A 27,007-nucleotide genomic window follows, 5' to 3' on the forward strand; every position below is an offset into this window, starting at 1 on the left:
TCCTGGAGCTATTGGAGTGCTGAGGAAACCTAGGTCTCCCAAGGAAGAGTGCAGTGTGTTGCCCTACACTCAGCATACACAGAGTGACTGGGAAAGTTTTCCGGGCCTGGATGTTTCTTAGCAGGCCAGGAGAGCCTGCCAGTACTCGGTGTTCTTGCAGGGAATAGGGTGCCCACGCGAGGGCCTGGTGACCTGAAAAGCTTACTAACGTTAAAAGAAAGCAGACCTAAAATTAAGCCTCCAGGACTCTCCTCCAAGCTTCCGCTTCGGCAGGCTATTCAAGGCTTTACCTTGAGGAAAGGACTCACGTCAAGTTTCCTTTTAGCTCTAGAGCGTCTCAGGAGGAGCTCTCACCCAGGCTATGTAAGCACCCTGCTGATGTAGAGAACACTCGTTCCCTTCCCAGAGCCCTGCCTACTGTGACTAGAGACCCGTCCTAAAACTGTTATTTAGGTAGTTTCAAGGCAGGATGAATGGAGCATTCAAAATGGGAAAGCAAGGCCTGTGCCATCAGGTCCCCGTTTCCAGAGAACACGCAGCCTACCTCCTTGTGATTTCTACCATGTAAATATACACTCTAGCTACACACTGGTCCCTTCCCTGAATAAGGTTTTCTTGGCACGGAGTTCTCCGTGTAGCCAACTGCCTCTCCCAGGGAAAGCTCTAGGTACGCTATCGGGACTTAGCTTCTTCTAAAACCCTGCAGTGCAAGAGGAAGAACTGTGCTTTGGTTACAGCAGGAACGCAAGCCGACTTTCTCGTGTAAGTATGGGGTCTTCAGGTATGACTCTGTAGAAGGAATGCGAAGCAGTTTGGGTTTGTCAGTGCCGCTCAGCCTAGGGCAATGAGGCAGATTGGCATGACATGTAGGATATAAGAGAACAGATTTCCTGGAGCTGTTGGAGTGCTGAGGAAACCTAGGTCTCCCAAGGAAGAGTGCAGTGTGTTGCCCTACACTCAGCATACACAGAGTGACTGGGAACGGTTTCCGGGCCTGGATGTTTCTTAGCAGCCCAGGGGAGCCTGCCGGTACTCGGTGCTCTTGCAGGGAATAGGGTGCCCACGCGAGGGCCTGGTGACCTGAAAAGCTTACTAACGTTAAAAGAAAGCAGACCGAATGTTAAGCCTCAAGGGCTCTGCTCCAAGCTTCCGCTTCGGCAGGCTATTCAAGGCTTTACCTTGAGGAAAGGACTCACGTCAAGTTTCCTTTTAGCTCTAGAGCGTCTCAGGAGGAGCTCTCACCCAGGCTATGTAAGCACCCTGCTGATGTAGAGAACACTCGTTCCCTTCCCAGAGCCCTGCCTACTGTGACTAGAGACCCGTCCTAAAACTGTTATTTAGGTAGTTTCAAGGCAGGATGAATGGAGCATTCAAAATGGGAAAGCAAGGCCTGTGCCATCAGGTCCCCGTTTCCAGAGAACACGCAGCCTACCTCCTTGTGATTTCTACCATGTAAATATACACTCTAGCTACACACTGGTCCCTTCCCTGAATAACGTTTTCTTGGCACGGAGTTCTCCGTGTAGACAACTGCCTCTCCCAGGGAAAGCTCTAGGTACGCTATCGGGACTTAGCTTCTTCTAAAACCCTGCAGTGCAAGAGGAAGAACTGTGCTTTGGTTACAGCAGGAACGCAAGCCGACTTTCTCGTGTAAGTATGGGGTCTTCAGGTATGACTCTGTAGAAGGAATGCGAAGCAGTTTGGGTTTGTCAGTGCCGCTCAGCCTAGGGCAATGAGGCAGATTTGCATGACATGTAGGATATAAGAGAACAGATTTCCTGGAGCTGTTGGAGTGCTGAGAAAACCTAGGTCTCCCAAGGAAGAGTGCAGTGTGTTGCCCTACACTCAGCATACACAGAGTGACTGGGAAAGGTTTCCGGGCCTGGATGTTTCTTAGCAGGCCAGGAGAGCCTGCCAGTACTCGGTGTTCTTGCAGGGAATAGGGTGCCCACGCGAGGGCCTGGTGACCTGAAAAGCTTACTAACTTTAAAAGAAAGCAGACCTAAAATTAAGCCTCCAGGACTCTCCTCCAGGCTTCCGCTTCGGCAGGCTATTCAAGGCTTTACCTTGAGGAAAGAACTCACGTCAAGTTTCCTTTTAGCTCTAGAGCCTCTCAGGAGGAGCTCCCACGCAGGCTATGAAAGCACCCTGTTGATTTAGAGAAAACTCTTTCCCTTCCCAGTACACTGCCTACAGTGACAAGGGACCCATGCAAAACACTCTTATTTAGGTAGCTTCAAGGCAGCATGAATGGAGCGTTCAATATGGAAAAGCAAGTCTTGTGCCATACATTCCCCGTTTCCAGTGAAAACGCAGCCTACCTCCTTGTGATTTCTACCAAGTAAATATACACTGCTGCTACACACTGGTCCCTTCCTTGAATAAAGTTGGTTTGGCACGGAGTTCTGCATGTAGCCAACGGCCTCCCCAAAGGAGCGCTTTGGGACGCTATCGGGGCTTAGCCTCTTCTAAAACCCTGCAGTGTAAGAGGAAGAACTGGGCTTTGGCAAAAGCAGGAACGCAAGCCGACTTTCTCCTGTAAGTATGGGGTCTTCAGGTATGACTCTGTAGAAGGAATGCGAAGCAGTTTGGGTTTGTCAGTGCCGCTCAGCCTAGGGCAATGAGGCAGATTTGCATGACATGTAGGATATAAGAGAACAGATTTCCTGGAGCTGTTGGAGTGCTGAGGAAACCTAGGTCTCCCAAGGAAGAGTGCAGTGTGTTGCCCTACACTCAGCATACACAGAGTGACTGGGAAAGGTTTCCGGGCCTGGATGTTTCTTAGCAGGCCAGGAGAGCCTGCCAGTACTCGGTGTTCTTGCAGGGAATAGGGTGCCCACGCGAGGGCCTGGTGACCTGAAAAGCTTACTAACGTTAAAAGAAAGCAGACCTAAAATTAAGCCTCCAGGACTCTCCTCCAGGCTTCCGCTTCGGCAGGCTATTCAAGGCTTTACCTTGAGGAAAGAACTCACGTCAAGTTTCCTTTTAGCTCTAGAGCCTCTCAGGAGGAGCTCCCACGCAGGCTATGAAAGCACCCTGTTGATTTAGAGAAAACTCTTTCCCTTCCCAGTACACTGCCTACAGTGACAAGGGACCCATGCAAAACACTCTTATTTAGGTAGCTTCAAGGCAGCATGAATGGAGCGTTCAATATGGAAAAGCAAGTCTTGTGCCATACATTCCCCGTTTCCAGTGAAAACGCAGCCTACCTCCTTGTGATTTCTACCAAGTAAATATACACTGCTGCTACACACTGGTCCCTTCCTTGAATAAAGTTGGTTTGGCACGGAGTTCTGCATGTAGCCAACGGCCTCCCCAAAGGAGCGCTTTGGGACGCTATCGGGGCTTAGCCTCTTCTAAAACCCTGCAGTGTAAGAGGAAGAACTGGGCTTTGGCAAAAGCAGGAACGCAAGCCGACTTTCTCCTGTAAGTATGGGGTCTTAAGGTCTGACTCTGTAGAAGGAATGCGAAGCAGTTTTGGTTTGTCAGTGCCGCTCAGCCTAGGGCAATGAGACAGATTGGCATGACATGTAGGATATAAGAGAACAGATTTCCTGGAGCTGTTGGAGTGCTGAGGAAACCTAGGTCTCCCAAGGAAGAGTGCAGTGTGTTGCCCTACACTCAGCATACACAGAGTGACTGGGAAAGGTTTCCGGGCCTGGATGTTTCTTAGCAGCCCAGGGGAGCCTGCCGGTACTCGGTGCTCTTGCAGGGAATAGGGTGCCCACGCGAGGGCCTGGTGACCTGAAAAGCTTACTAACGTTAAAAGAAAGCAGACCGAATGTTAAGCCTCAAGGGCTCTGCTCCAAGCTTCCGCTTCGGCAGGCTATTCAAGGCTTCACCTTGAGGAAAGGACTCACGTCAAGTTTCCTTTTAGCTCTAGAGCGTCTCAGGAGGAGCTCTCACCCAGGCTATGTAAGCACCCTGCTGATGTAGAGAACACTCGTTCCCTTCCCAGAGCCCTGCCTACAGTGACTAAAGACCCGTCCTAAAACTGTTATTTAGGTAGCTTCAAGGCAGCATGAAAGGAGCATTCAAAATGGGAAAGCAAGGCTTGTGCCATCAGGTCGCCGTTTCCAGCGAACATGCAGCCTACCTCCTTCTGATTTCTACCAACTAAATATACACTCTAGGTACACACTTGTCCCTTCCTTGAATAATGTTGGTTTGGCACGGAGTTCTGCGTGTAGCCAACGGGCACCCCAGAGGAGCACTCTAGGTACGCTATCGGGGCTTAGCCTCTTCTAAAACCCTGCAGTGTAAGAGAAAGAACTCTGCTTTGGTACCAGCAGGAACGCAAGCCGACTTTCTCCTGTAAGTATGGGGTCTTCAGGTATGACTCTGTAGAAGGAATGCGAAGCAGTTTGGGTTTGTCAGTGCCGCTCAGCCTAGGGCAATGAGGCAGATTGGCATGACATGTAGGATATAAGAGAACAGATTTCCTGGAGCTGTTGGAGTGCTGAGGAAACCTAGGTCTCCCAAGGAAGAGTGCAGTGTGTTGCCCTACACTCAGCATACACAGAGTGACTGGGAAAGGTTTCCGGGCCTGGATGTTTCTTAGCAGCCCAGGGGAGCCTGCCGGTACTCGGTGCTCTTGCAGGGAATAGGGTGCCCACGCGAGGTCCTGGTGACCTGAAAAGCTTACTAACGTTAAAAGAAAGCAGACCGAATGTTAAGCCTCAAGGGCTCTGCTCCAAGCTTCCGCTTCGGCAGGCTATTCAAGGCTTTACCTTGAGGAAAGGACTCACGTCAAGTTTCCTTTTAGCTCTAGAGCGTCTCAGGAGGAGCTCTCACCCAGGCTATGTAAGCACCCTGCTGATGTAGAGAACACTCGTTCCCTTCCCAGAGCCCTGCCTACTGTGACTAGAGACCCGTCCTAAAACTGTTATTTAGGTAGTTTCAAGGCAGGATGAATGGAGCATTCAAAATGGGAAAGCAAGGCCTGTGCCATCAGGTCCCCGTTTCCAGAGAACACGCAGCCTACCTCCTTGTGATTTCTACCATGTAAATATACACTCTAGCTACACACTGGTCCCTTCCCTGAATAACGTTTTCTTGGCACGGAGTTCTCCGTGTAGCCAACTGCCTCTCCCAGGGAAAGCTCTAGGTACGCTATCGGGACTTAGCTTCTTCTAAAACCCTGCAGTGCAAGAGGAAGAACTGTGCTTTGGTTACAGCAGGAACGCAAGCCGACTTTCTCCTGTAAGTATGGGGTCTTAAGGTCTGACTCTGTAGAAGGAATGCGAAGCAGTTTGGGTTTGTCAGTGCCGCTCAGCCTAGGGCAATGAGGCAGATTTGCATGACATGTAGGATATAAGAGAACAGATTTCCTGGAGCTGTTGGAGTGCTGAGGAAACCTAGGTCTCCCAAGGAAGAGTGCAGTGTGTTGCCCTACACCCAGCATACACAGAGTGACTGGGAAAGGTTTCCGGGCCTGGATGTTTCTTAGCAGACCAGGGGAGCCTGCCGGTACTCGGTGCTCTTGCAGGGAATAGGGTGCCCACGCGAGGTCCTGGTGACCTGAAAAGCTTACTAACGTTAAAAGAAAGCAGACCGAATGTTAAGCCTCAAGGGCTCTGCTCCAAGCTTCCGCTTCGGCAGGCTATTCAAGGCTTTACCTTGAGGAAAGGACTCACGTCAAGTTTCCTTTTAGCTCTAGAGCGTCTCAGGAGGAGCTCTCACCCAGGCTATGTAAGCACCCTGCTGATGTAGAGAACACTCGTTCCCTTCCCAGAGCCCTGCCTACAGTGACTAAAGACCCGTCCTAAAACTGTTATTTAGGTAGCTTCAAGGCAGCATGAAAGGAGCATTCAAAATGGGAAAGCAAGGCTTGTGCCATCAGGTCGCCGTTTCCAGGGAACATGCAGCCTACCTCCTTCTGATTTCTACCAACTAAATATACACTCTAGGTACACACTGGTCCCTTTCTTGAATAATGTTGGTTTGGCACGGAGTTCTGCGTGTAGCCAACGGCCACCCCTGAGGAGCACTCTAGGTACGCTATCGGGGCTTAGCCTCTTCTAAAACCCTGCAGTGTAAGAGAAAGAACTCTGCTTTGGTACCAGCAGGAACGCAAGCCGACTTTCTCCTGTAAGTATGGGGTCTGAAGTTATGACTCTTTAGAAGGAATGCGAAGCAGTTTTGGTTTCTCAGTGCGCTCATCCTAGGGCAATGAGGCAGATTGGCATGACATGTAGGACGTAAGAGAACAGATTTCCTGGAGCTATTGGAGTGCTGAGGAAACCTAGGTCTCCCAAGGAAGAGTGCAGTGTGTTGCCCTACACTCAGCATACACAGAGTGACTGGGAAAGTTTTCCGGGCCTGGATGTTTCTTAGCAGGCCAGGAGAGCCTGCCAGTACTCGGTGTTCTTGCAGGGAATAGGGTGCCCACGCGAGGGCCTGGTGACCTGAAAAGCTTACTAACGTTAAAAGAAAGCAGACCTAAAATTAAGCCTCCAGGACTCTCCTCCAAGCTTCCGCTTCGGCAGGCTATTCAAGGCTTTACCTTGAGGAAAGGACTCACGTCAAGTTTCCTTTTAGCTCTAGAGCGTCTCAGGAGGAGCTCTCACCCAGGCTATGTAAGCACCCTGCTGATGTAGAGAACACTCGTTCCCTTCCCAGAGCCCTGCCTACTGTGACTAGAGACCCGTCCTAAAACTGTTATTTAGGTAGTTTCAAGGAAGGATGAATGGAGCATTCAAAATGGGAAAGCAAGGCCTGTGCCATCAGGTCCCCGTTTCCAGAGAACACGCAGCCTACCTCCTTGTGATTTCTACCATGTAAATATACACTCTAGCTACACACTGGTCCCTTCCCTGAATAACGTTTTCTTGGCACGGAGTTCTCCGTGTAGCCAACTGCCTCTCCCAGGGAAAGCTCTAGGTACGCTATCGGGACTTAGCTTCTTCTAAAACCCTGCAGTGCAAGAGGAAGAACTGTGCTTTGGTTACAGCAGGAACGCAAGCCGACTTTCTCGTGTAAGTATGGGGTCTTCAGGTATGACTCTGTAGAAGGAATGCGAAGCAGTTTGGGTTTGTCAGTGCCGCTCAGCCTAGGGCAATGAGGCAGATTGGCATGACATGTAGGATATAAGAGAACAGATTTCCTGGAGCTTTTGGAGTGCTGAGGAAACCTAGGTCTCCCAAGGAAGAGTGCAGTGTGTTGCCCTACACTCAGCATACACAGAGTGACTGGGAACGGTTTCCGGGCCTGGATGTTTCTTAGCAGCCCAGGGGAGCCTGCCGGTACTCGGTGCTCTTGCAGGGAATAGGGTGCCCACGCGAGGGCCTGGTGACCTGAAAAGCTTACTAACGTTAAAAGAAAGCAGACCGAATGTTAAGCCTCAAGGGCTCTGCTCCAAGCTTCCGCTTCGGCAGGCTATTCAAGGCTTTACCTTGAGGAAAGGACTCACGTCAAGTTTCCTTTTAGCTCTAGAGCGTCTCAGGAGGAGCTCTCACCCAGGCTATGTAAGCACCCTGCTGATGTAGAGAACACTCGTTCCCTTCCCAGAGCCCTGCCTACTGTGACTAGAGACCCGTCCTAAAACTGTTATTTAGGTAGTTTCAAGGCAGGATGAATGGAGCATTCAAAATGGGAAAGCAAGGCCTGTGCCATCAGGTCCCCGTTTCCAGAGAACACGCAGCCTACCTCCTTGTGATTTCTACCATGTAAATATACACTCTAGCTACACACTGGTCCCTTCCCTGAATAACGTTTTCTTGGCACGGAGTTCTCCGTGTAGCCAACTGCCTCTCCCAGGGAAAGCTCTAGGTACGCTATCGGGACTTAGCTTCTTCTAAAACCCTGCAGTGCAAGAGGAAGAACTGTGCTTTGGTTACAGCAGGAACGCAAGCCGACTTTCTCCTGTAAGTATGGGGTCTTAAGGTCTGACTCTGTAGAAGGAATGCGAAGCAGTTTGGGTTTGTCAGTGCCGCTCAGCCTAGGGCAATGAGGCAGATTTGCATGACATGTAGGATATAAGAGAACAGATTTCCTGGAGCTGTTGGAGTGCTGAGGAAACCTAGGTCTCCCAAGGAAGAGTGCAGTGTGTTGCCCTACACCCAGCATACACAGAGTGACTGGGAAAGGTTTCCGGGCCTGGATGTTTCTTAGCAGACCAGGGGAGCCTGCCGGTACTCGGTGCTCTTGCAGGGAATAGGGTGCCCACGCGAGGTCCTGGTGACCTGAAAAGCTTACTAACGTTAAAAGAAAGCAGACCGAATGTTAAGCCTCAAGGGCTCTGCTCCAAGCTTCCGCTTCGGCAGGCTATTCAAGGCTTTACCTTGAGGAAAGGACTCACGTCAAGTTTCCTTTTAGCTCTAGAGCGTCTCAGGAGGAGCTCTCACCCAGGCTATGTAAGCACCCTGCTGATGTAGAGAACACTCGTTCCCTTCCCAGAGCCCTGCCTACAGTGACTAAAGACCCGTCCTAAAACTGTTATTTAGGTAGCTTCAAGGCAGCATGAAAGGAGCATTCAAAATGGGAAAGCAAGGCTTGTGCCATCAGGTCGCCGTTTCCAGCGAACATGCAGCCTACCTCCTTCTGATTTCTACCAACTAAATATACACTCTAGGTACACACTGGTCCCTTTCTTGAATAATGTTGGTTTGGCACGGAGTTCTGCGTGTAGCCAACGGCCACCCCTGAGGAGCACTCTAGGTACGCTATCGGGGCTTAGCCTCTTCTAAAACCCTGCAGTGTAAGAGAAAGAACTCTGCTTTGGTACCAGCAGGAACGCAAGCCGACTTTCTCCTGTAAGTATGGGGTCTGAAGTTATGACTCTTTAGAAGGAATGCGAAGCAGTTTTGGTTTCTCAGTGCGCTCATCCTAGGGCAATGAGGCAGATTGGCATGACATGTAGGACGTAAGAGAACAGATTTCCTGGAGCTATTGGAGTGCTGAGGAAACCTAGGTCTCCCAAGGAAGAGTGCAGTGTGTTGCCCTACACTCAGCATACACAGAGTGACTGGGAAAGTTTTCCGGGCCTGGATGTTTCTTAGCAGGCCAGGAGAGCCTGCCAGTACTCGGTGTTCTTGCAGGGAATAGGGTGCCCACGCGAGGGCCTGGTGACCTGAAAAGCTTACTAACGTTAAAAGAAAGCAGACCTAAAATTAAGCCTCCAGGACTCTCCTCCAAGCTTCCGCTTCGGCAGGCTATTCAAGGCTTTACCTTGAGGAAAGGACTCACGTCAAGTTTCCTTTTAGCTCTAGAGCGTCTCAGGAGGAGCTCTCACCCAGGCTATGTAAGCACCCTGCTGATGTAGAGAACACTCGTTCCCTTCCCAGAGCCCTGCCTACTGTGACTAGAGACCCGTCCTAAAACTGTTATTTAGGTAGTTTCAAGGCAGGATGAATGGAGCATTCAAAATGGGAAAGCAAGGCCTGTGCCATCAGGTCCCCGTTTCCAGAGAACACGCAGCCTACCTCCTTGTGATTTCTACCATGTAAATATACACTCTAGCTACACACTGGTCCCTTCCCTGAATAACGTTTTCTTGGCACGGAGTTCTCCGTGTAGCCAACTGCCTCTCCCAGGGAAAGCTCTAGGTACGCTATCGGGACTTAGCTTCTTCTAAAACCCTGCAGTGCAAGAGGAAGAACTGTGCTTTGGTTACAGCAGGAACGCAAGCCGACTTTCTCGTGTAAGTATGGGGTCTTCAGGTATGACTCTGTAGAAGGAATGCGAAGCAGTTTGGGTTTGTCAGTGCCGCTCAGCCTAGGGCAATGAGGCAGATTGGCATGACATGTAGGATATAAGAGAACAGATTTCCTGGAGCTTTTGGAGTGCTGAGGAAACCTAGGTCTCCCAAGGAAGAGTGCAGTGTGTTGCCCTACACTCAGCATACACAGAGTGACTGGGAACGGTTTCCGGGCCTGGATGTTTCTTAGCAGCCCAGGGGAGCCTGCCGGTACTCGGTGCTCTTGCAGGGAATAGGGTGCCCACGCGAGGGCCTGGTGACCTGAAAAGCTTACTAACGTTAAAAGAAAGCAGACCGAATGTTAAGCCTCAAGGGCTCTGCTCCAAGCTTCCGCTTCGGCAGGCTATTCAAGGCTTTACCTTGAGGAAAGGACTCACGTCAAGTTTCCTTTTAGCTCTAGAGCGTCTCAGGAGGAGCTCTCACCCAGGCTATGTAAGCACCCTGCTGATGTAGAGAACACTCGTTCCCTTCCCAGAGCCCTGCCTACTGTGACTAGAGACCCGTCCTAAAACTGTTATTTAGGTAGTTTCAAGGCAGGATGAATGGAGCATTCAAAATGGGAAAGCAAGGCCTGTGCCATCAGGTCCCCGTTTCCAGAGAACACGCAGCCTACCTCCTTGTGATTTCTACCATGTAAATATACACTCTAGCTACACACTGGTCCCTTCCCTGAATAACGTTTTCTTGGCACGGAGTTCTCCGTGTAGACAACTGCCTCTCCCAGGGAAAGCTCTAGGTACGCTATCGGGACTTAGCTTCTTCTAAAACCCTGCAGTGCAAGAGGAAGAACTGTGCTTTGGTTACAGCAGGAACGCAAGCCGACTTTCTCGTGTAAGTATGGGGTCTTCAGGTATGACTCTGTAGAAGGAATGCGAAGCAGTTTGGGTTTGTCAGTGCCGCTCAGCCTAGGGCAATGAGGCAGATTTGCATGACATGTAGGATATAAGAGAACAGATTTCCTGGAGCTGTTGGAGTGCTGAGAAAACCTAGGTCTCCCAAGGAAGAGTGCAGTGTGTTGCCCTACACTCAGCATACACAGAGTGACTGGGAAAGGTTTCCGGGCCTGGATGTTTCTTAGCAGGCCAGGAGAGCCTGCCAGTACTCGGTGTTCTTGCAGGGAATAGGGTGCCCACGCGAGGGCCTGGTGACCTGAAAAGCTTACTAACTTTAAAAGAAAGCAGACCTAAAATTAAGCCTCCAGGACTCTCCTCCAGGCTTCCGCTTCGGCAGGCTATTCAAGGCTTTACCTTGAGGAAAGAACTCACGTCAAGTTTCCTTTTAGCTCTAGAGCCTCTCAGGAGGAGCTCCCACGCAGGCTATGAAAGCACCCTGTTGATTTAGAGAAAACTCTTTCCCTTCCCAGTACACTGCCTACAGTGACAAGGGACCCATGCAAAACACTCTTATTTAGGTAGCTTCAAGGCAGCATGAATGGAGCGTTCAATATGGAAAAGCAAGTCTTGTGCCATACATTCCCCGTTTCCAGTGAAAACGCAGCCTACCTCCTTGTGATTTCTACCAAGTAAATATACACTGCTGCTACACACTGGTCCCTTCCTTGAATAAAGTTGGATTGGCACGGAGTTCTGCATGTAGCCAACGGCCTCCCCAAAGGAGCGCTTTGGGACGCTATCGGGGCTTAGCCTCTTCTAAAACCCTGCAGTGTAAGAGGAAGAACTGGGCTTTGAAAAAGCAGGAACGCAAGCCGACTTTCTCCTCTAAGTATGGGGTCTTCAGGTATGACTCTGTAGAAGGAATGCGAAGCAGTTTGGGTTTGTCAGTGCCGCTCAGCCTAGGGCAATGAGGCAGATTTGCATGACATGTAGGATATAAGAGAACAGATTTCCTGGAGCTGTTGGAGTGCTGAGGTAACCTAGGTCTCCCAAGGAAGAGTGCAGTGTGTTGCCCTACACTCAGCATACACAGAGTGACTGGGAAAGGTTTCCGGGCCTGGATGTTTCTTAGCAGGCCAGGAGAGCCTGCCAGTACTCGGTGTTCTTGCAGGGAATAGGGTGCCCACGCGAGGGCCTGGTGACCTGAAAAGCTTACTAACGTTAAAAGAAAGCAGACCGAATGTTAAGCCTCAAGGGCTCTGCTCCAAGCTTCCGCTTCGGCAGGCTATTCAAGGCTTCACCTTGAGGAAAGGACTCACGTCAAGTTTCCTTTTAGCTCTAGAGCGTCTCAGGAGGAGCTCTCACCCAGGCTATGTAAGCACCCTGCTTATGTAGAGAACACTCGTTCCCTTCCCAGAGCCCTGCCTACAGTGACTAAAGACCCGTCCTAAAACTGTTATTTAGGTAGCTTCAAGGCAGCATGAAAGGAGCATTCAAAATGGGAAAGCAAGGCTTGTGCCATCAGGTCGCCGTTTCCAGCGAACATGCAGCCTACCTCCTTCTGATTTCTACCAACTAAATATACACTCTAGGTACACACTTGTCCCTTCCTTGAATAATGTTGGTTTGGCACGGAGTTCTGCGTGTAGCCAACGGGCACCCCAGAGGAGCACTCTAGGTACGCTATCGGGGCTTAGCCTCTTCTAAAACCCTGCAGTGTAAGAGAAAGAACTCTGCTTTGGTACCAGCAGGAACGCAAGCCGACTTTCTCCTGTAAGTATGGGGTCTTCAGGTATGACTCTGTAGAAGGAATGCGAAGCAGTTTGGGTTTGTCAGTGCCGCTCAGCCTAGGGCAATGAGGCAGATTTGCATGACATGTAGGATATAAGAGAACAGATTTCCTGGAGCTGTTGGAGTGCTGAGGAAACCTAGGTCTCCCAAGGAAGAGTGCAGTGTGTTGCCCTACACTCAGCATACACAGAGTGACTGGGAAAGGTTTCCGGGCCTGGATGTTTCTTAGCAGCCCAGGGGAGCCTGCCGGTACTCGGTGCTCTTGCAGGGAATAGGGTGCCCACGCGAGGTCCTGGTGACCTGAAAAGCTTACTAACGTTAAAAGAAAGCAGACCGAATGTTAAGCCTCAAGGGCTCTGCTCCAAGCTTCCGCTTCGGCAGGCTATTCAAGGCTTTACCTTGAGGAAAGGACTCACGTCAAGTTTCCTTTTAGCTCTAGAGCGTCTCAGGAGGAGCTCTCACCCAGGCTATGTAAGCACCCTGCTGATGTAGAGAACACTCGTTCCCTTCCCAGAGCCCTGCCTACTGTGACTAGAGACCCGTCCTAAAACTGTTATTTAGGTAGTTTCAAGGCAGGATGAATGGAGCATTCAAAATGGGAAAGCAAGGCCTGTGCCATCAGGTCCCCGTTTCCAGAGAACACGCAGCCTACCTCCTTGTGATTTCTACCATGTAAATATACACTCTAGCTACACACTGGTCCCTTCCCTGAATAACGTTTTCTTGGCACGGAGTTCTCCGTGTAGCCAACTGCCTCTCCCAGGGAAAGCTCTAGGTACGCTATCGGGACTTAGCTTCTTCTAAAACCCTGCAGTGCAAGAGGAAGAACTGTGCTTTGGTTACAGCAGGAACGCAAGCCGACTTTCTCCTGTAAGTATGGGGTCTTCAGGTATGACTCTGTAGAAGGAATGCGAAGCAGTTTGGGTTTGTCAGTGCCGCTCAGCCTAGGGCAATGAGGCAGATTTGCATGACATGTAGGATATAAGAGAACAGATTTCCTGGAGCTGTTAGAGTGCTGAGGAAACCTAGGTCTCCCAAGGAAGAGTGCAGTGTGTTGCCCTACACTCAGCATACACAGAGTGACTGGGAAAGGTTTCCGGGCCTGGATGTTTCTTAGCAGCCCAGGGGAGCCTGCCGGTACTCGGTGCTCTTGCAGGGAATAGGGTGCCCACGCGAGGGCCTGGTGACCTGAAAAGCTTACTAACGTTAAAAGAAAGCAGACCGAATGTTAAGCCTCAAGGGCTCTGCTCCAAGCTTCCGCTTCGGCAGGCTATTCAAGGCTTTACCTTGAGGAAAGGACTCACGTCAAGTTTCCTTTTAGCTCTAGAGCGTCTCAGGAGGAGCTCTCACCCAGGCTATGTAAGCACCCTGCTGATGTAGAGAACACTCGTTCCCTTCCCAGAGCCCTGCCTACTGTGACTAGAGACCCGTCCTAAAACTGTTATTTAGGTAGTTTCAAGGCAGGATGAATGGAGCATTCAAAATGGGAAAGCAAGGCCTGTGCCATCAGGTCCCCGTTTCCAGAGAACACGCAGCCTACCTCCTTGTGATTTCTACCATGTAAATATACACTCTAGCTACACACTGGTCCCTTCCCTGAATAACGTTTTCTTGGCACGGAGTTCTCCGTGTAGACAACTGCCTCTCCCAGGGAAAGCTCTAGGTACGCTATCGGGACTTAGCTTCTTCTAAAACCCTGCAGTGCAAGAGGAAGAACTGTGCTTTGGTTACAGCAGGAACGCAAGCCGACTTTCTCCTGTAAGTATGGGGTCTTCAGGTATGACTCTGTAGAAGGAATGCGAAGCAGTTTGTGTTTGTCAGTGCCGCTCAGCCTAGGGCAATGAGGCAGATTTGCATGACATGTAGGATATAAGAGAACAGATTTCCTGGAGCTGTTGGAGTGCTGAGGAAACCTAGGTCTCCCAAGGAAGAGTGCAGTGTGTTGCCCTACACTCAGCATACACAGAGTGACTGGGAAAGGTTTCCGGGCCTGGATGTTTCTTAGCAGGCCAGGAGAGCCTGCCAGTACTCGGTGTTCTTGCAGGGAATAGGGTGCCCACGCGAGGGCCTGGTGACCTGAAAAGCTTACTAACGTTAAAAGAAAGCAGACCTAAAATTAAGCCTCCAGGACTCTCCTCCAGGCTTCCGCTTCGGCAGGCTATTCAAGGCTTTACCTTGAGGAAAGAACTCACGTCAAGTTTCCTTTTAGCTCTAGAGCCTCTCAGGAGGAGCTCCCACGCAGGCTATGAAAGCACCCTGTTGATTTAGAGAAAACTCTTTCCCTTCCCAGTACACTGCCTACAGTGACAAGGGACCCATGCAAAACACTCTTATTTAGGTAGCTTCAAGGCAGCATGAATGGAGCGTTCAATATGGAAAAGCAAGTCTTGTGCCATACATTCCCCGTTTCCAGTGAAAACGCAGCCTACCTCCTTGTGATTTCTACCAAGTAAATATACACTGCTGCTACACACTGGTCCCTTCCTTGAATAAAGTTGGTTTGGCACGGAGTTCTGCATGTAGCCAACGGCCTCCCCAAAGGAGCGCTTTGGGACGCTATCGGGGCTTAGCCTCTTCTAAAACCCTGCAGTGTAAGAGGAAGAACTGGGCTTTGGCAAAAGCAGGAACGCAAGCCGACTTTCTCCTGTAAGTATGGGGTCTTAAGGTCTGACTCTGTAGAAGGAATGCGAAGCAGTTTTGGTTTGTCAGTGCCGCTCAGCCTAGGGCAATGAGACAGATTGGCATGACATGTAGGATATAAGAGAACAGATTTCCTGGAGCTGTTGGAGTGCTGAGGAAACCTAGGTCTCCCAAGGAAGAGTGCAGTGTGTTGCCCTACACTCAGCATACACAGAGTGACTGGGAAAGGTTTCCGGGCCTGGATGTTTCTTAGCAGCCCAGGGGAGCCTGCCGGTACTCGGTGCTCTTGCAGGGAATAGGGTGCCCACGCGAGGGCCTGGTGACCTGAAAAGCTTACTAACGTTAAAAGAAAGCAGACCGAATGTTAAGCCTCAAGGGCTCTGCTCCAAGCTTCCGCTTCGGCAGGCTATTCAAGGCTTCACCTTGAGGAAAGGACTCACGTCAAGTTTCCTTTTAGCTCTAGAGCGTCTCAGGAGGAGCTCTCACCCAGGCTATGTAAGCACCCTGCTGATGTAGAGAACACTCGTTCCCTTCCCAGAGCCCTGCCTACAGTGACTAAAGACCCGTCCTAAAACTGTTATTTAGGTAGCTTCAAGGCAGCATGAAAGGAGCATTCAAAATGGGAAAGCAAGGCTTGTGCCATCAGGTCGCCGTTTCCAGCGAACATGCAGCCTACCTCCTTCTGATTTCTACCAACTAAATATACACTCTAGGTACACACTTGTCCCTTCCTTGAATAATGTTGGTTTGGCACGGAGTTCTGCGTGTAGCCAACGGGCACCCCAGAGGAGCACTCTAGGTACGCTATCGGGGCTTAGCCTCTTCTAAAACCCTGCAGTGTAAGAGAAAGAACTCTGCTTTGGTACCAGCAGGAACGCAAGCCGACTTTCTCCTGTAAGTATGGGGTCTTCAGGTATGACTCTGTAGAAGGAATGCGAAGCAGTTTGGGTTTGTCAGTGCCGCTCAGCCTAGGGCAATGAGGCAGATTGGCATGACATGTAGGATATAAGAGAACAGATTTCCTGGAGCTGTTGGAGTGCTGAGGAAACCTAGGTCTCCCAAGGAAGAGTGCAGTGTGTTGCCCTACACTCAGCATACACAGAGTGACTGGGAAAGGTTTCCGGGCCTGGATGTTTCTTAGCAGCCCAGGGGAGCCTGCCGGTACTCGGTGCTCTTGCAGGGAATAGGGTGCCCACGCGAGGTCCTGGTGACCTGAAAAGCTTACTAACGTTAAAAGAAAGCAGACCGAATGTTAAGCCTCAAGGGCTCTGCTCCAAGCTTCCGCTTCGGCAGGCTATTCAAGGCTTTACCTTGAGGAAAGGACTCACGTCAAGTTTCCTTTTAGCTCTAGAGCGTCTCAGGAGGAGCTCTCACCCAGGCTATGTAAGCACCCTGCTGATGTAGAGAACACTCGTTCCCTTCCCAGAGCCCTGCCTACTGTGACTAGAGACCCGTCCTAAAACTGTTATTTAGGTAGTTTCAAGGCAGGATGAATGGAGCATTCAAAATGGGAAAGCAAGGCCTGTGCCATCAGGTCCCCGTTTCCAGAGAACACGCAGCCTACCTCCTTGTGATTTCCACCATGTAAATATACACTCTAGCTACACACTGGTCCCTTCCCTGAATAACGTTTTCTTGGCACGGAGTTCTCCGTGTAGCCAACTGCCTCTCCCAGGGAAAGCTCTAGGTACGCTATCGGGACTTAGCTTCTTCTAAAACCCTGCAGTGCAAGAGGAAGAACTGTGCTTTGGTTACAGCAGGAACGCAAGCCGACTTTCTCCTGTAAGTATGGGGTCTTAAGGTCTGACTCTGTAGAAGGAATGCGAAGCAGTTTGGGTTTGTCAGTGCCGCTCAGCCTAGGGCAATGAGGCAGATTTGCATGACATGTAGGATATAAGAGAACAGATTTCCTGGAGCTGTTGGAGTGCTGAGGAAACCTAGGTCTCCCAAGGAAGAGTGCAGTGTGTTGCCCTACACTCAGCATACACAGAGTGACTGGGAAAGGTTTCCGGGCCTGGATGTTTCTTAGCAGGCCAGGAGAGCCTGCCAGTACTCGGTGTTCTTGCAGGGAATAGGGTGCCCACGCGAGGGCCTGGTGACCTGAAAAGCTTACTAACGTTAAAAGAAAGCAGACCTAAAATTAAGCCTCCAGAACTCTCCTCCAGGCTTCCGCTTCGGCAGGCTATTCAAGGCTTTACCTTGAGGAAAGAACTCACGTCAAGTTTCCTTTTAGCTCTAGAGCCTCTCAGGAGGAGCTCCCACGCAGGCTATGAAAGCACCCTGTTGATTTAGAGAAAACTCTTTCCCTTCCCAGTACACTGCCTACAGTGACAAGGGACCCATGCAAAACACTCTTATTTAGGTAGCTTCAAGGCAGCATGAATGGAGCGTTCAATATGGAAAAGCAAGTCTTGTGCCATACATTCCCCGTTTCCAGTGAAAACGCAGCCTACCTCCTTGTGATTTCTACCAAGTAAATATACACTGCTGCTACACACTGCTCCCTTCCTTGAATAAAGTTGGTTTGGCACGGAGTTCTGCATGTAGCCAACGGCCTCCCCAAAGGAGCGCTTTGGGACGCTATCGGGGCTTAGCCTCTTCTAAAACCCTGCAGTGTAAGAGGAAGAACTGGGCTTTGGCAAAAGCAGGAACGCAAGCCGACTTTCTCCTGTAAGTATGGGGTCTTCAGGTATGACTCTGTAGAAGGAATGCGAAGCAGTTTTGGTTTGTCAGTGCCGCTCAGCCTAGGGCAATGAGGCAGATTGGCATGACATGTAGGATATAAGAGAACAGATTTCCTGGAGCTGTTGGAGTGCTGAGGAAACCTAGGTCTCCCAAGGAAGAGTGCAGTGTGTTGCCCTACACTCAGCATACACAGAGTGACTGGGAAAGGTTTCCGGGCCTGGATGTTTCTTAGCAGCCCAGGGGAGCCTGCCGGTACTCGGTGCTCTTGCAGGGAATAGGGTGCCCACGCGAGGGCCTGGTGACCTGAAAAGCTTACTAACGTTAAAAGAAAGCAGACCGAATGTTAAGCCTCAAGGGCTCTGCTCCAAGCTTCCGCTTCGGCAGGCTATTCAAGGCTTTACCTTGAGGAAAGGACTCACGTCAAGTTTCCTTTTAGCTCTAGAGCGTCTCAGGAGGAGCTCTCACCCAGGCTATGTAAGCACCCTGCTGATGTAGAGAACACTCGTTCCCTTCCCAGAGCCCTGCCTACTGTGACTAGAGACCCGTCCTAAAACTGTTATTTAGGTAGTTTCAAGGCAGGATGAATGGAGCATTCAAAATGGGAAAGCAAGGCCTGTGCCATCAGGTCCCCGTTTCCAGAGAACACGCAGCCTACCTCCTTGTGATTTCTACCATGTAAATATACACTCTAGCTACACACTGGTCCCTTCCCTGAATAACGTTTTCTTGGCACGGAGTTCTCCGTGTAGCCAACTGCCTCTCCCAGGGAAAGCTCTAGGTACGCTATCGGGACTTAGCTTCTTCTAAAACCCTGCAGTGCAAGAGGAAGAACTGTGCTTTGGTTACAGCAGGAACGCAAGCCGACTTTCTCGTGTAAGTATGGGGTCTTCAGGTATGACTCTGTAGAAGGAATGCGAAGCAGTTTGGGTTTGTCAGTGCCGCTCAGCCTAGGGCAATGAGGCAGATTGGCATGACATGTAGGATATAAGAGAACAGATTTCCTGGAGCTGTTGGAGTGCTGAGGAAACCTAGGTCTCCCAAGGAAGAGTGCAGTGTGTTGCCCTACACTCAGCATACACAGAGTGACTGGGAACGGTTTCCGGGCCTGGATGTTTCTTAGCAGCCCAGGGGAGCCTGCCGGTACTCGGTGCTCTTGCAGGGAATAGGGTGCCCACGCGAGGGCCTGGTGACCTGAAAAGCTTACTAACGTTAAAAGAAAGCAGACCGAATGTTAAGCCTCAAGGGCTCTGCTCCAAGCTTCCGCTTCGGCAGGCTATTCAAGGCTTTACCTTGAGGAAAGGACTCACGTCAAGTTTCCTTTTAGCTCTAGAGCGTCTCAGGAGGAGCTCTCACCCAGGCTATGTAAGCACCCTGCTGATGTAGAGAACACTCGTTCCCTTCCCAGAGCCCTGCCTACAGTGACTAAAGACCCGTCCTAAAACTGTTATTTAGGTAGCTTCAAGGCAGCATGAAAGGAGCATTCAAAATGGGAAAGCAAGGCTTGTGCCATCAGGTCGCCGTTTCCAGCGAACATGCAGCCTACCTCCTTCTGATTTCTACCAACTAAATATACACTCTAGGTACACACTTGTCCCTTCCTTGAATAATGTTGGTTTGGCACGGAGTTCTGCGTGTAGCCAACGGGCACCCCAGAGGAGCACTCTAGGTACGCTATCGGGGCTTAGCCTCTTCTAAAACCCTGCAGTGTAAGAGAAAGAACTCTGCTTTGGTACCAGCAGGAACGCAAGCCGACTTTCTCCTGTAAGTATGGGGTCTTCAGGTATGACTCTGTAGAAGGAATGCGAAGCAGTTTGGGTTTGTCAGTGCCGCTCAGCCTAGGGCAATGAGGCAGATTGGCATGACATGTAGGATATAAGAGAACAGATTTCCTGGAGCTGTTGGAGTGCTGAGGAAACCTAGGTCTCCCAAGGAAGAGTGCAGTGTGTTGCCCTACACTCAGCATACACAGAGTGACTGGGAAAGGTTTCCGGGCCTGGATGTTTCTTAGCAGCCCAGGGGAGCCTGCCGGTACTCGGTGCTCTTGCAGGGAATAGGGTGCCCACGCGAGGTCCTGGTGACCTGAAAAGCTTACTAACGTTAAAAGAAAGCAGACCGAATGTTAAGCCTCAAGGGCTCTGCTCCAAGCTTCCGCTTCGGCAGGCTATTCAAGGCTTTACCTTGAGGAAAGGACTCACGTCAAGTTTCCTTTTAGCTCTAGAGCGTCTCAGGAGGAGCTCTCACCCAGGCTATGTAAGCACCCTGCTGATGTAGAGAACACTCGTTCCCTTCCCAGAGCCCTGCCTACTGTGACTAGAGACCCGTCCTAAAACTGTTATTTAGGTAGTTTCAAGGCAGGATGAATGGAGCATTCAAAATGGGAAAGCAAGGCCTGTGCCATCAGGTCCCCGTTTCCAGAGAACACGCAGCCTACCTCCTTGTGATTTCTACCATGTAAATATACACTCTAGCTACACACTGGTCCCTTCCCTGAATAACGTTTTCTTGGCACGGAGTTCTCCGTGTAGCCAACTGCCTCTCCCAGGGAAAGCTCTAGGTACGCTATCGGGACTTAGCTTCTTCTAAAACCCTGCAGTGCAAGAGGAAGAACTGTGCTTTGGTTACAGCAGGAACGCAAGCCGACTTTCTCCTGTAAGTATGGGGTCTTAAGGTCTGACTCTGTAGAAGGAATGCGAAGCAGTTTGGGTTTGTCAGTGCCGCTCAGCCTAGGGCAATGAGGCAGATTTGCATGACATGTAGGATATAAGAGAACAGATTTCCTGGAGCTGTTGGAGTGCTGAGGAAACCTAGGTCTCCCAAGGAAGAGTGCAGTGTGTTGCCCTACACTCAGCATACACAGAGTGACTGGGAAAGGTTTCCGGGCCTGGATGTTTCTTAGCAGGCCAGGAGAGCCTGCCAGTACTCGGTGTTCTTGCAGGGAATAGGGTGCCCACGCGAGGGCCTGGTGACCTGAAAAGCTTACTAACGTTAAAAGAAAGCAGACCTAAAATTAAGCCTCCAGAACTCTCCTCCAGGCTTCCGCTTCGGCAGGCTATTCAAGGCTTTACCTTGAGGAAAGAACTCACGTCAAGTTTCCTTTTAGCTCTAGAGCCTCTCAGGAGGAGCTCCCACGCAGGCTATGAAAGCACCCTGTTGATTTAGAGAAAACTCTTTCCCTTCCCAGTACACTGCCTACAGTGACAAGGGACCCATGCAAAACACTCTTATTTAGGTAGCTTCAAGGCAGCATGAATGGAGCGTTCAATATGGAAAAGCAAGTCTTGTGCCATACATTCCCCGTTTCCAGTGAAAACGCAGCCTACCTCCTTGTGATTTCTACCAAGTAAATATACACTGCTGCTACACACTGCTCCCTTCCTTGAATAAAGTTGGTTTGGCACGGAGTTCTGCATGTAGCCAACGGCCTCCCCAAAGGAGCGCTTTGGGACGCTATCGGGGCTTAGCCTCTTCTAAAACCCTGCAGTGTAAGAGGAAGAACTGGGCTTTGGCAAAAGCAGGAACGCAAGCCGACTTTCTCCTGTAAGTATGGGGTCTTCAGGTATGACTCTGTAGAAGGAATGCGAAGCAGTTTTGGTTTGTCAGTGCCGCTCAGCCTAGGGCAATGAGGCAGATTGGCATGACATGTAGGATATAAGAGAACAGATTTCCTGGAGCTGTTGGAGTGCTGAGGAAACCTAGGTCTCCCAAGGAAGAGTGCAGTGTGTTGCCCTACACTCAGCATACACAGAGTGACTGGGAAAGGTTTCCGGGCCTGGATGTTTCTTAGCAGCCCAGGGGAGCCTGCCGGTACTCGGTGCTCTTGCAGGGAATAGGGTGCCCACGCGAGGGCCTGGTGACCTGAAAAGCTTACTAACGTTAAAAGAAAGCAGACCGAATGTTAAGCCTCAAGGGCTCTGCTCCAAGCTTCCGCTTCGGCAGGCTATTCAAGGCTTTACCTTGAGGAAAGGACTCACGTCAAGTTTCCTTTTAGCTCTAGAGCGTCTCAGGAGGAGCTCTCACCCAGGCTATGTAAGCACCCTGCTGATGTAGAGAACACTCGTTCCCTTCCCAGAGCCCTGCCTACTGTGACTAGAGACCCGTCCTAAAACTGTTATTTAGGTAGTTTCAAGGCAGGATGAATGGAGCATTCAAAATGGGAAAGCAAGGCCTGTGCCATCAGGTCCCCGTTTCCAGAGAACACGCAGCCTACCTCCTTGTGATTTCTACCATGTAAATATACACTCTAGCTACACACTGGTCCCTTCCCTGAATAACGTTTTCTTGGCACGGAGTTCTCCGTGTAGCCAACTGCCTCTCCCAGGGAAAGCTCTAGGTACGCTATCGGGACTTAGCTTCTTCTAAAACCCTGCAGTGCAAGAGGAAGAACTGTGCTTTGGTTACAGCAGGAACGCAAGCCGACTTTCTCGTGTAAGTATGGGGTCTTCAGGTATGACTCTGTAGAAGGAATGCGAAGCAGTTTGGGTTTGTCAGTGCCGCTCAGCCTAGGGCAATGAGGCAGATTGGCATGACATGTAGGATATAAGAGAACAGATTTCCTGGAGCTGTTGGAGTGCTGAGGAAACCTAGGTCTCCCAAGGAAGAGTGCAGTGTGTTGCCCTACACTCAGCATACACAGAGTGACTGGGAACGGTTTCCGGGCCTGGATGTTTCTTAGCAGCCCAGGGGAGCCTGCCGGTACTCGGTGCTCTTGCAGGGAATAGGGTGCCCACGCGAGGGCCTGGTGACCTGAAAAGCTTACTAACGTTAAAAGAAAGCAGACCGAATGTTAAGCCTCAAGGGCTCTGCTCCAAGCTTCCGCTTCGGCAGGCTATTCAAGGCTTTACCTTGAGGAAAGGACTCACGTCAAGTTTCCTTTTAGCTCTAGAGCGTCTCAGGAGGAGCTCTCACCCAGGCTATGTAAGCACCCTGCTGATGTAGAGAACACTCGTTCCCTTCCCAGAGCCCTGCCTACTGTGACTAGAGACCCGTCCTAAAACTGTTATTTAGGTAGTTTCAAGGCAGGATGAATGGAGCATTCAAAATGGGAAAGCAAGGCCTGTGCCATCAGGTCCCCGTTTCCAGAGAACACGCAGCCTACCTCCTTGTGATTTCTACCATGTAAATATACACTCTAGCTACACACTGGTCCCTTCCCTGAATAACGTTTTCTTGGCACGGAGTTCTCCGTGTAGACAACTGCCTCTCCCAGGGAAAGCTCTAGGTACGCTATCGGGACTTAGCTTCTTCTAAAACCCTGCAGTGCAAGAGGAAGAACTGTGCTTTGGTTACAGCAGGAACGCAAGCCGACTTTCTCGTGTAAGTATGGGGTCTTCAGGTATGACTCTGTAGAAGGAATGCGAAGCAGTTTGGGTTTGTCAGTGCCGCTCAGCCTAGGGCAATGAGGCAGATTTGCATGACATGTAGGATATAAGAGAACAGATTTCCTGGAGCTGTTGGAGTGCTGAGAAAACCTAGGTCTCCCAAGGAAGAGTGCAGTGTGTTGCCCTACACTCAGCATACACAGAGTGACTGGGAAAGGTTTCCGGGCCTGGATGTTTCTTAGCAGGCCAGGAGAGCCTGCCAGTACTCGGTGTTCTTGCAGGGAATAGGGTGCCCACGCGAGGGCCTGGTGACCTGAAAAGCTTACTAACTTTAAAAGAAAGCAGACCTAAAATTAAGCCTCCAGGACTCTCCTCCAGGCTTCCGCTTCGGCAGGCTATTCAAGGCTTTACCTTGAGGAAAGAACTCACGTCAAGTTTCCTTTTAGCTCTAGAGCCTCTCAGGAGGAGCTCCCACGCAGGCTATGAAAGCACCCTGTTGATTTAGAGAAAACTCTTTCCCTTCCCAGTACACTGCCTACAGTGACAAGGGACCCATGCAAAACACTCTTATTTAGGTAGCTTCAAGGCAGCATGAATGGAGCGTTCAATATGGAAAAGCAAGTCTTGTGCCATACATTCCCCGTTTCCAGTGAAAACGCAGCCTACCTCCTTGTGATTTCTACCAAGTAAATATACACTGCTGCTACACACTGGTCCCTTCCTTGAATAAAGTTGGATTGGCACGGAGTTCTGCATGTAGCCAACGGCCTCCCCAAAGGAGCGCTTTGGGACGCTATCGGGGCTTAGCCTCTTCTAAAACCCTGCAGTGTAAGAGGAAGAACTGGGCTTTGAAAAAGCAGGAACGCAAGCCGACTTTCTCCTGTAAGTATGGGGTCTTCAGGTATGACTCTGTAGAAGGAATGCGAAGCAGTTTGGGTTTGTCAGTGCCGCTCAGCCTAGGGCAATGAGGCAGATTTGCATGACATGTAGGATATAAGAGAACAGATTTCCTGGAGCTGTTAGAGTGCTGAGGAAACCTAGGTCTCCCAAGGAAGAGTGCAGTGTGTTGCCCTACACTCAGCATACACAGAGTGACTGGGAAAGGTTTCCGGGCCTGGATGTTTCTTAGCAGCCCAGGGGAGCCTGCCGGTACTCGGTGCTCTTGCAGGGAATAGGGTGCCCACGCGAGGGCCTGGTGACCTGAAAAGCTTACTAACGTTAAAAGAAAGCAGACCGAATGTTAAGCCTCAAGGGCTCTGCTCCAAGCTTCCGCTTCGGCAGGCTATTCAAGGCTTTACCTTGAGGAAAGGACTCACGTCAAGTTTCCTTTTAGCTCTAGAGCGTCTCAGGAGGAGCTCTCACCCAGGCTATGTAAGCACCCTGCTGATGTAGAGAACACTCGTTCCCTTCCCAGAGCCCTGCCTACTGTGACTAGAGACCCGTCCTAAAACTGTTATTTAGGTAGTTTCAAGGCAGGATGAATGGAGCATTCAAAATGGGAAAGCAAGGCCTGTGCCATCAGGTCCCCGTTTCCAGAGAACACGCAGCCTACCTCCTTGTGATTTCTACCATGTAAATATACACTCTAGCTACACACTGGTCCCTTCCCTGAATAACGTTTTCTTGGCACGGAGTTCTCCGTGTAGACAACTGCCTCTCCCAGGGAAAGCTCTAGGTACGCTATCGGGACTTAGCTTCTTCTAAAACCCTGCAGTGCAAGAGGAAGAACTGTGCTTTGGTTACAGCAGGAACGCAAGCCGACTTTCTCCTGTAAGTATGGGGTCTTCAGGTATGACTCTGTAGAAGGAATGCGAAGCAGTTTGTGTTTGTCAGTGCCGCTCAGCCTAGGGCAATGAGGCAGATTTGCATGACATGTAGGATATAAGAGAACAGATTTCCTGGAGCTGTTGGAGTGCTGAGGAAACCTAGGTCTCCCAAGGAAGAGTGCAGTGTGTTGCCCTACACTCAGCATACACAGAGTGACTGGGAAAGGTTTCCGGGCCTGGATGTTTCTTAGCAGGCCAGGAGAGCCTGCCAGTACTCGGTGTTCTTGCAGGGAATAGGGTGCCCACGCGAGGGCCTGGTGACCTGAAAAGCTTACTAACGTTAAAAGAAAGCAGACCTAAAATTAAGCCTCCAGGACTCTCCTCCAGGCTTCCGCTTCGGCAGGCTATTCAAGGCTTTACCTTGAGGAAAGAACTCACGTCAAGTTTCCTTTTACCTCTAGAGCCTCTCAGGAGGAGCTCCCACGCAGGCTATGAAAGCACCCTGTTGATTTAGAGAAAACTCTTTCCCTTCCCAGTACACTGCCTACAGTGACAAGGGACCCATGCAAAACACTCTTATTTAGGTAGCTTCAAGGCAGCATGAATGGAGCGTTCAATATGGAAAAGCAAGTCTTGTGCCATACATTCCCCGTTTCCAGTGAAAACGCAGCCTACCTCCTTGTGATTTCTACCAAGTAAATATACACTGCTGCTACACACTGGTCCCTTCCTTGAATAAAGTTGGTTTGGCACGGAGTTCTGCATGTAGCCAACGGCCTCCCCAAAGGAGCGCTTTGGGACGCTATCGGGGCTTAGCCTCTTCTAAAACCCTGCAGTGTAAGAGGAAGAACTGGGCTTTGGCAAAAGCAGGAACGCAAGCCGACTTTCTCCTGTAAGTATGGGGTCTTAAGGTCTGACTCTGTAGAAGGAATGCGAAGCAGTTTTGGTTTGTCAGTGCCGCTCAGCCTAGGGCAATGAGACAGATTGGCATGACATGTAGGATATAAGAGAACAGATTTCCTGGAGCTGTTGGAGTGCTGAGGAAACCTAGGTCTCCCAAGGAAGAGTGCAGTGTGTTGCCCTACACTCAGCATACACAGAGTGACTGGGAAAGGTTTCCGGGCCTGGATGTTTCTTAGCAGCCCAGGGGAGCCTGCCGGTACTCGGTGCTCTTGCAGGGAATAGGGTGCCCACGCGAGGGCCTGGTGACCTGAAAAGCTTACTAACGTTAAAAGAAAGCAGACCGAATGTTAAGCCTCAAGGGCTCTGCTCCAAGCTTCCGCTTCGGCAGGCTATTCAAGGCTTCACCTTGAGGAAAGGACTCACGTCAAGTTTCCTTTTAGCTCTAGAGCGTCTCAGGAGGAGCTCTCACCCAGGCTATGTAAGCACCCTGCTGATGTAGAGAACACTCGTTCCCTTCCCAGAGCCCTGCCTACAGTGACTAAAGACCCGTCCTAAAACTGTTATTTAGGTAGCTTCAAGGCAGCATGAAAGGAGCATTCAAAATGGGAAAGCAAGGCTTGTGCCATCAGGTCGCCGTTTCCAGCGAACATGCAGCCTACCTCCTTCTGATTTCTACCAACTAAATATACACTCTAGGTACACACTTGTCCCTTCCTTGAATAATGTTGGTTTGGCACGGAGTTCTGCGTGTAGCCAACGGGCACCCCAGAGGAGCACTCTAGGTACGCTATCGGGGCTTAGCCTCTTCTAAAACCCTGCAGTGTAAGAGAAAGAACTCTGCTTTGGTACCAGCAGGAACGCAAGCCGACTTTCTCCTGTAAGTATGGGGTCTTCAGGTATGACTCTGTAGAAGGAATGCGAAGCAGTTTGGGTTTGTCAGTGCCGCTCAGCCTAGGGCAATGAGGCAGATTGGCATGACATGTAGGATATAAGAGAACAGATTTCCTGGAGCTGTTGGAGTGCTGAGGAAACCTAGGTCTCCCAAGGAAGAGTGCAGTGTGTTGCCCTACACTCAGCATACACAGAGTGACTGGGAAAGGTTTCCGGGCCTGGATGTTTCTTAGCAGCCCAGGGGAGCCTGCCGGTACTCGGTGCTCTTGCAGGGAATAGGGTGCCCACGCGAGGTCCTGGTGACCTGAAAAGCTTACTAACGTTAAAAGAAAGCAGACCGAATGTTAAGCCTCAAGGGCTCTGCTCCAAGCTTCCGCTTCGGCAGGCTATTCAAGGCTTTACCTTGAGGAAAGGACTCACGTCAAGTTTCCTTTTAGCTCTAGAGCGTCTCAGGAGGAGCTCTCACCCAGGCTATGTAAGCAC

Source organism: Eschrichtius robustus, chromosome 15, assembly GCF_028021215.1.
Source record: "Eschrichtius robustus isolate mEscRob2 chromosome 15, mEscRob2.pri, whole genome shotgun sequence".
NCBI lineage: Eukaryota > Metazoa > Chordata > Mammalia > Artiodactyla > Eschrichtiidae > Eschrichtius > Eschrichtius robustus.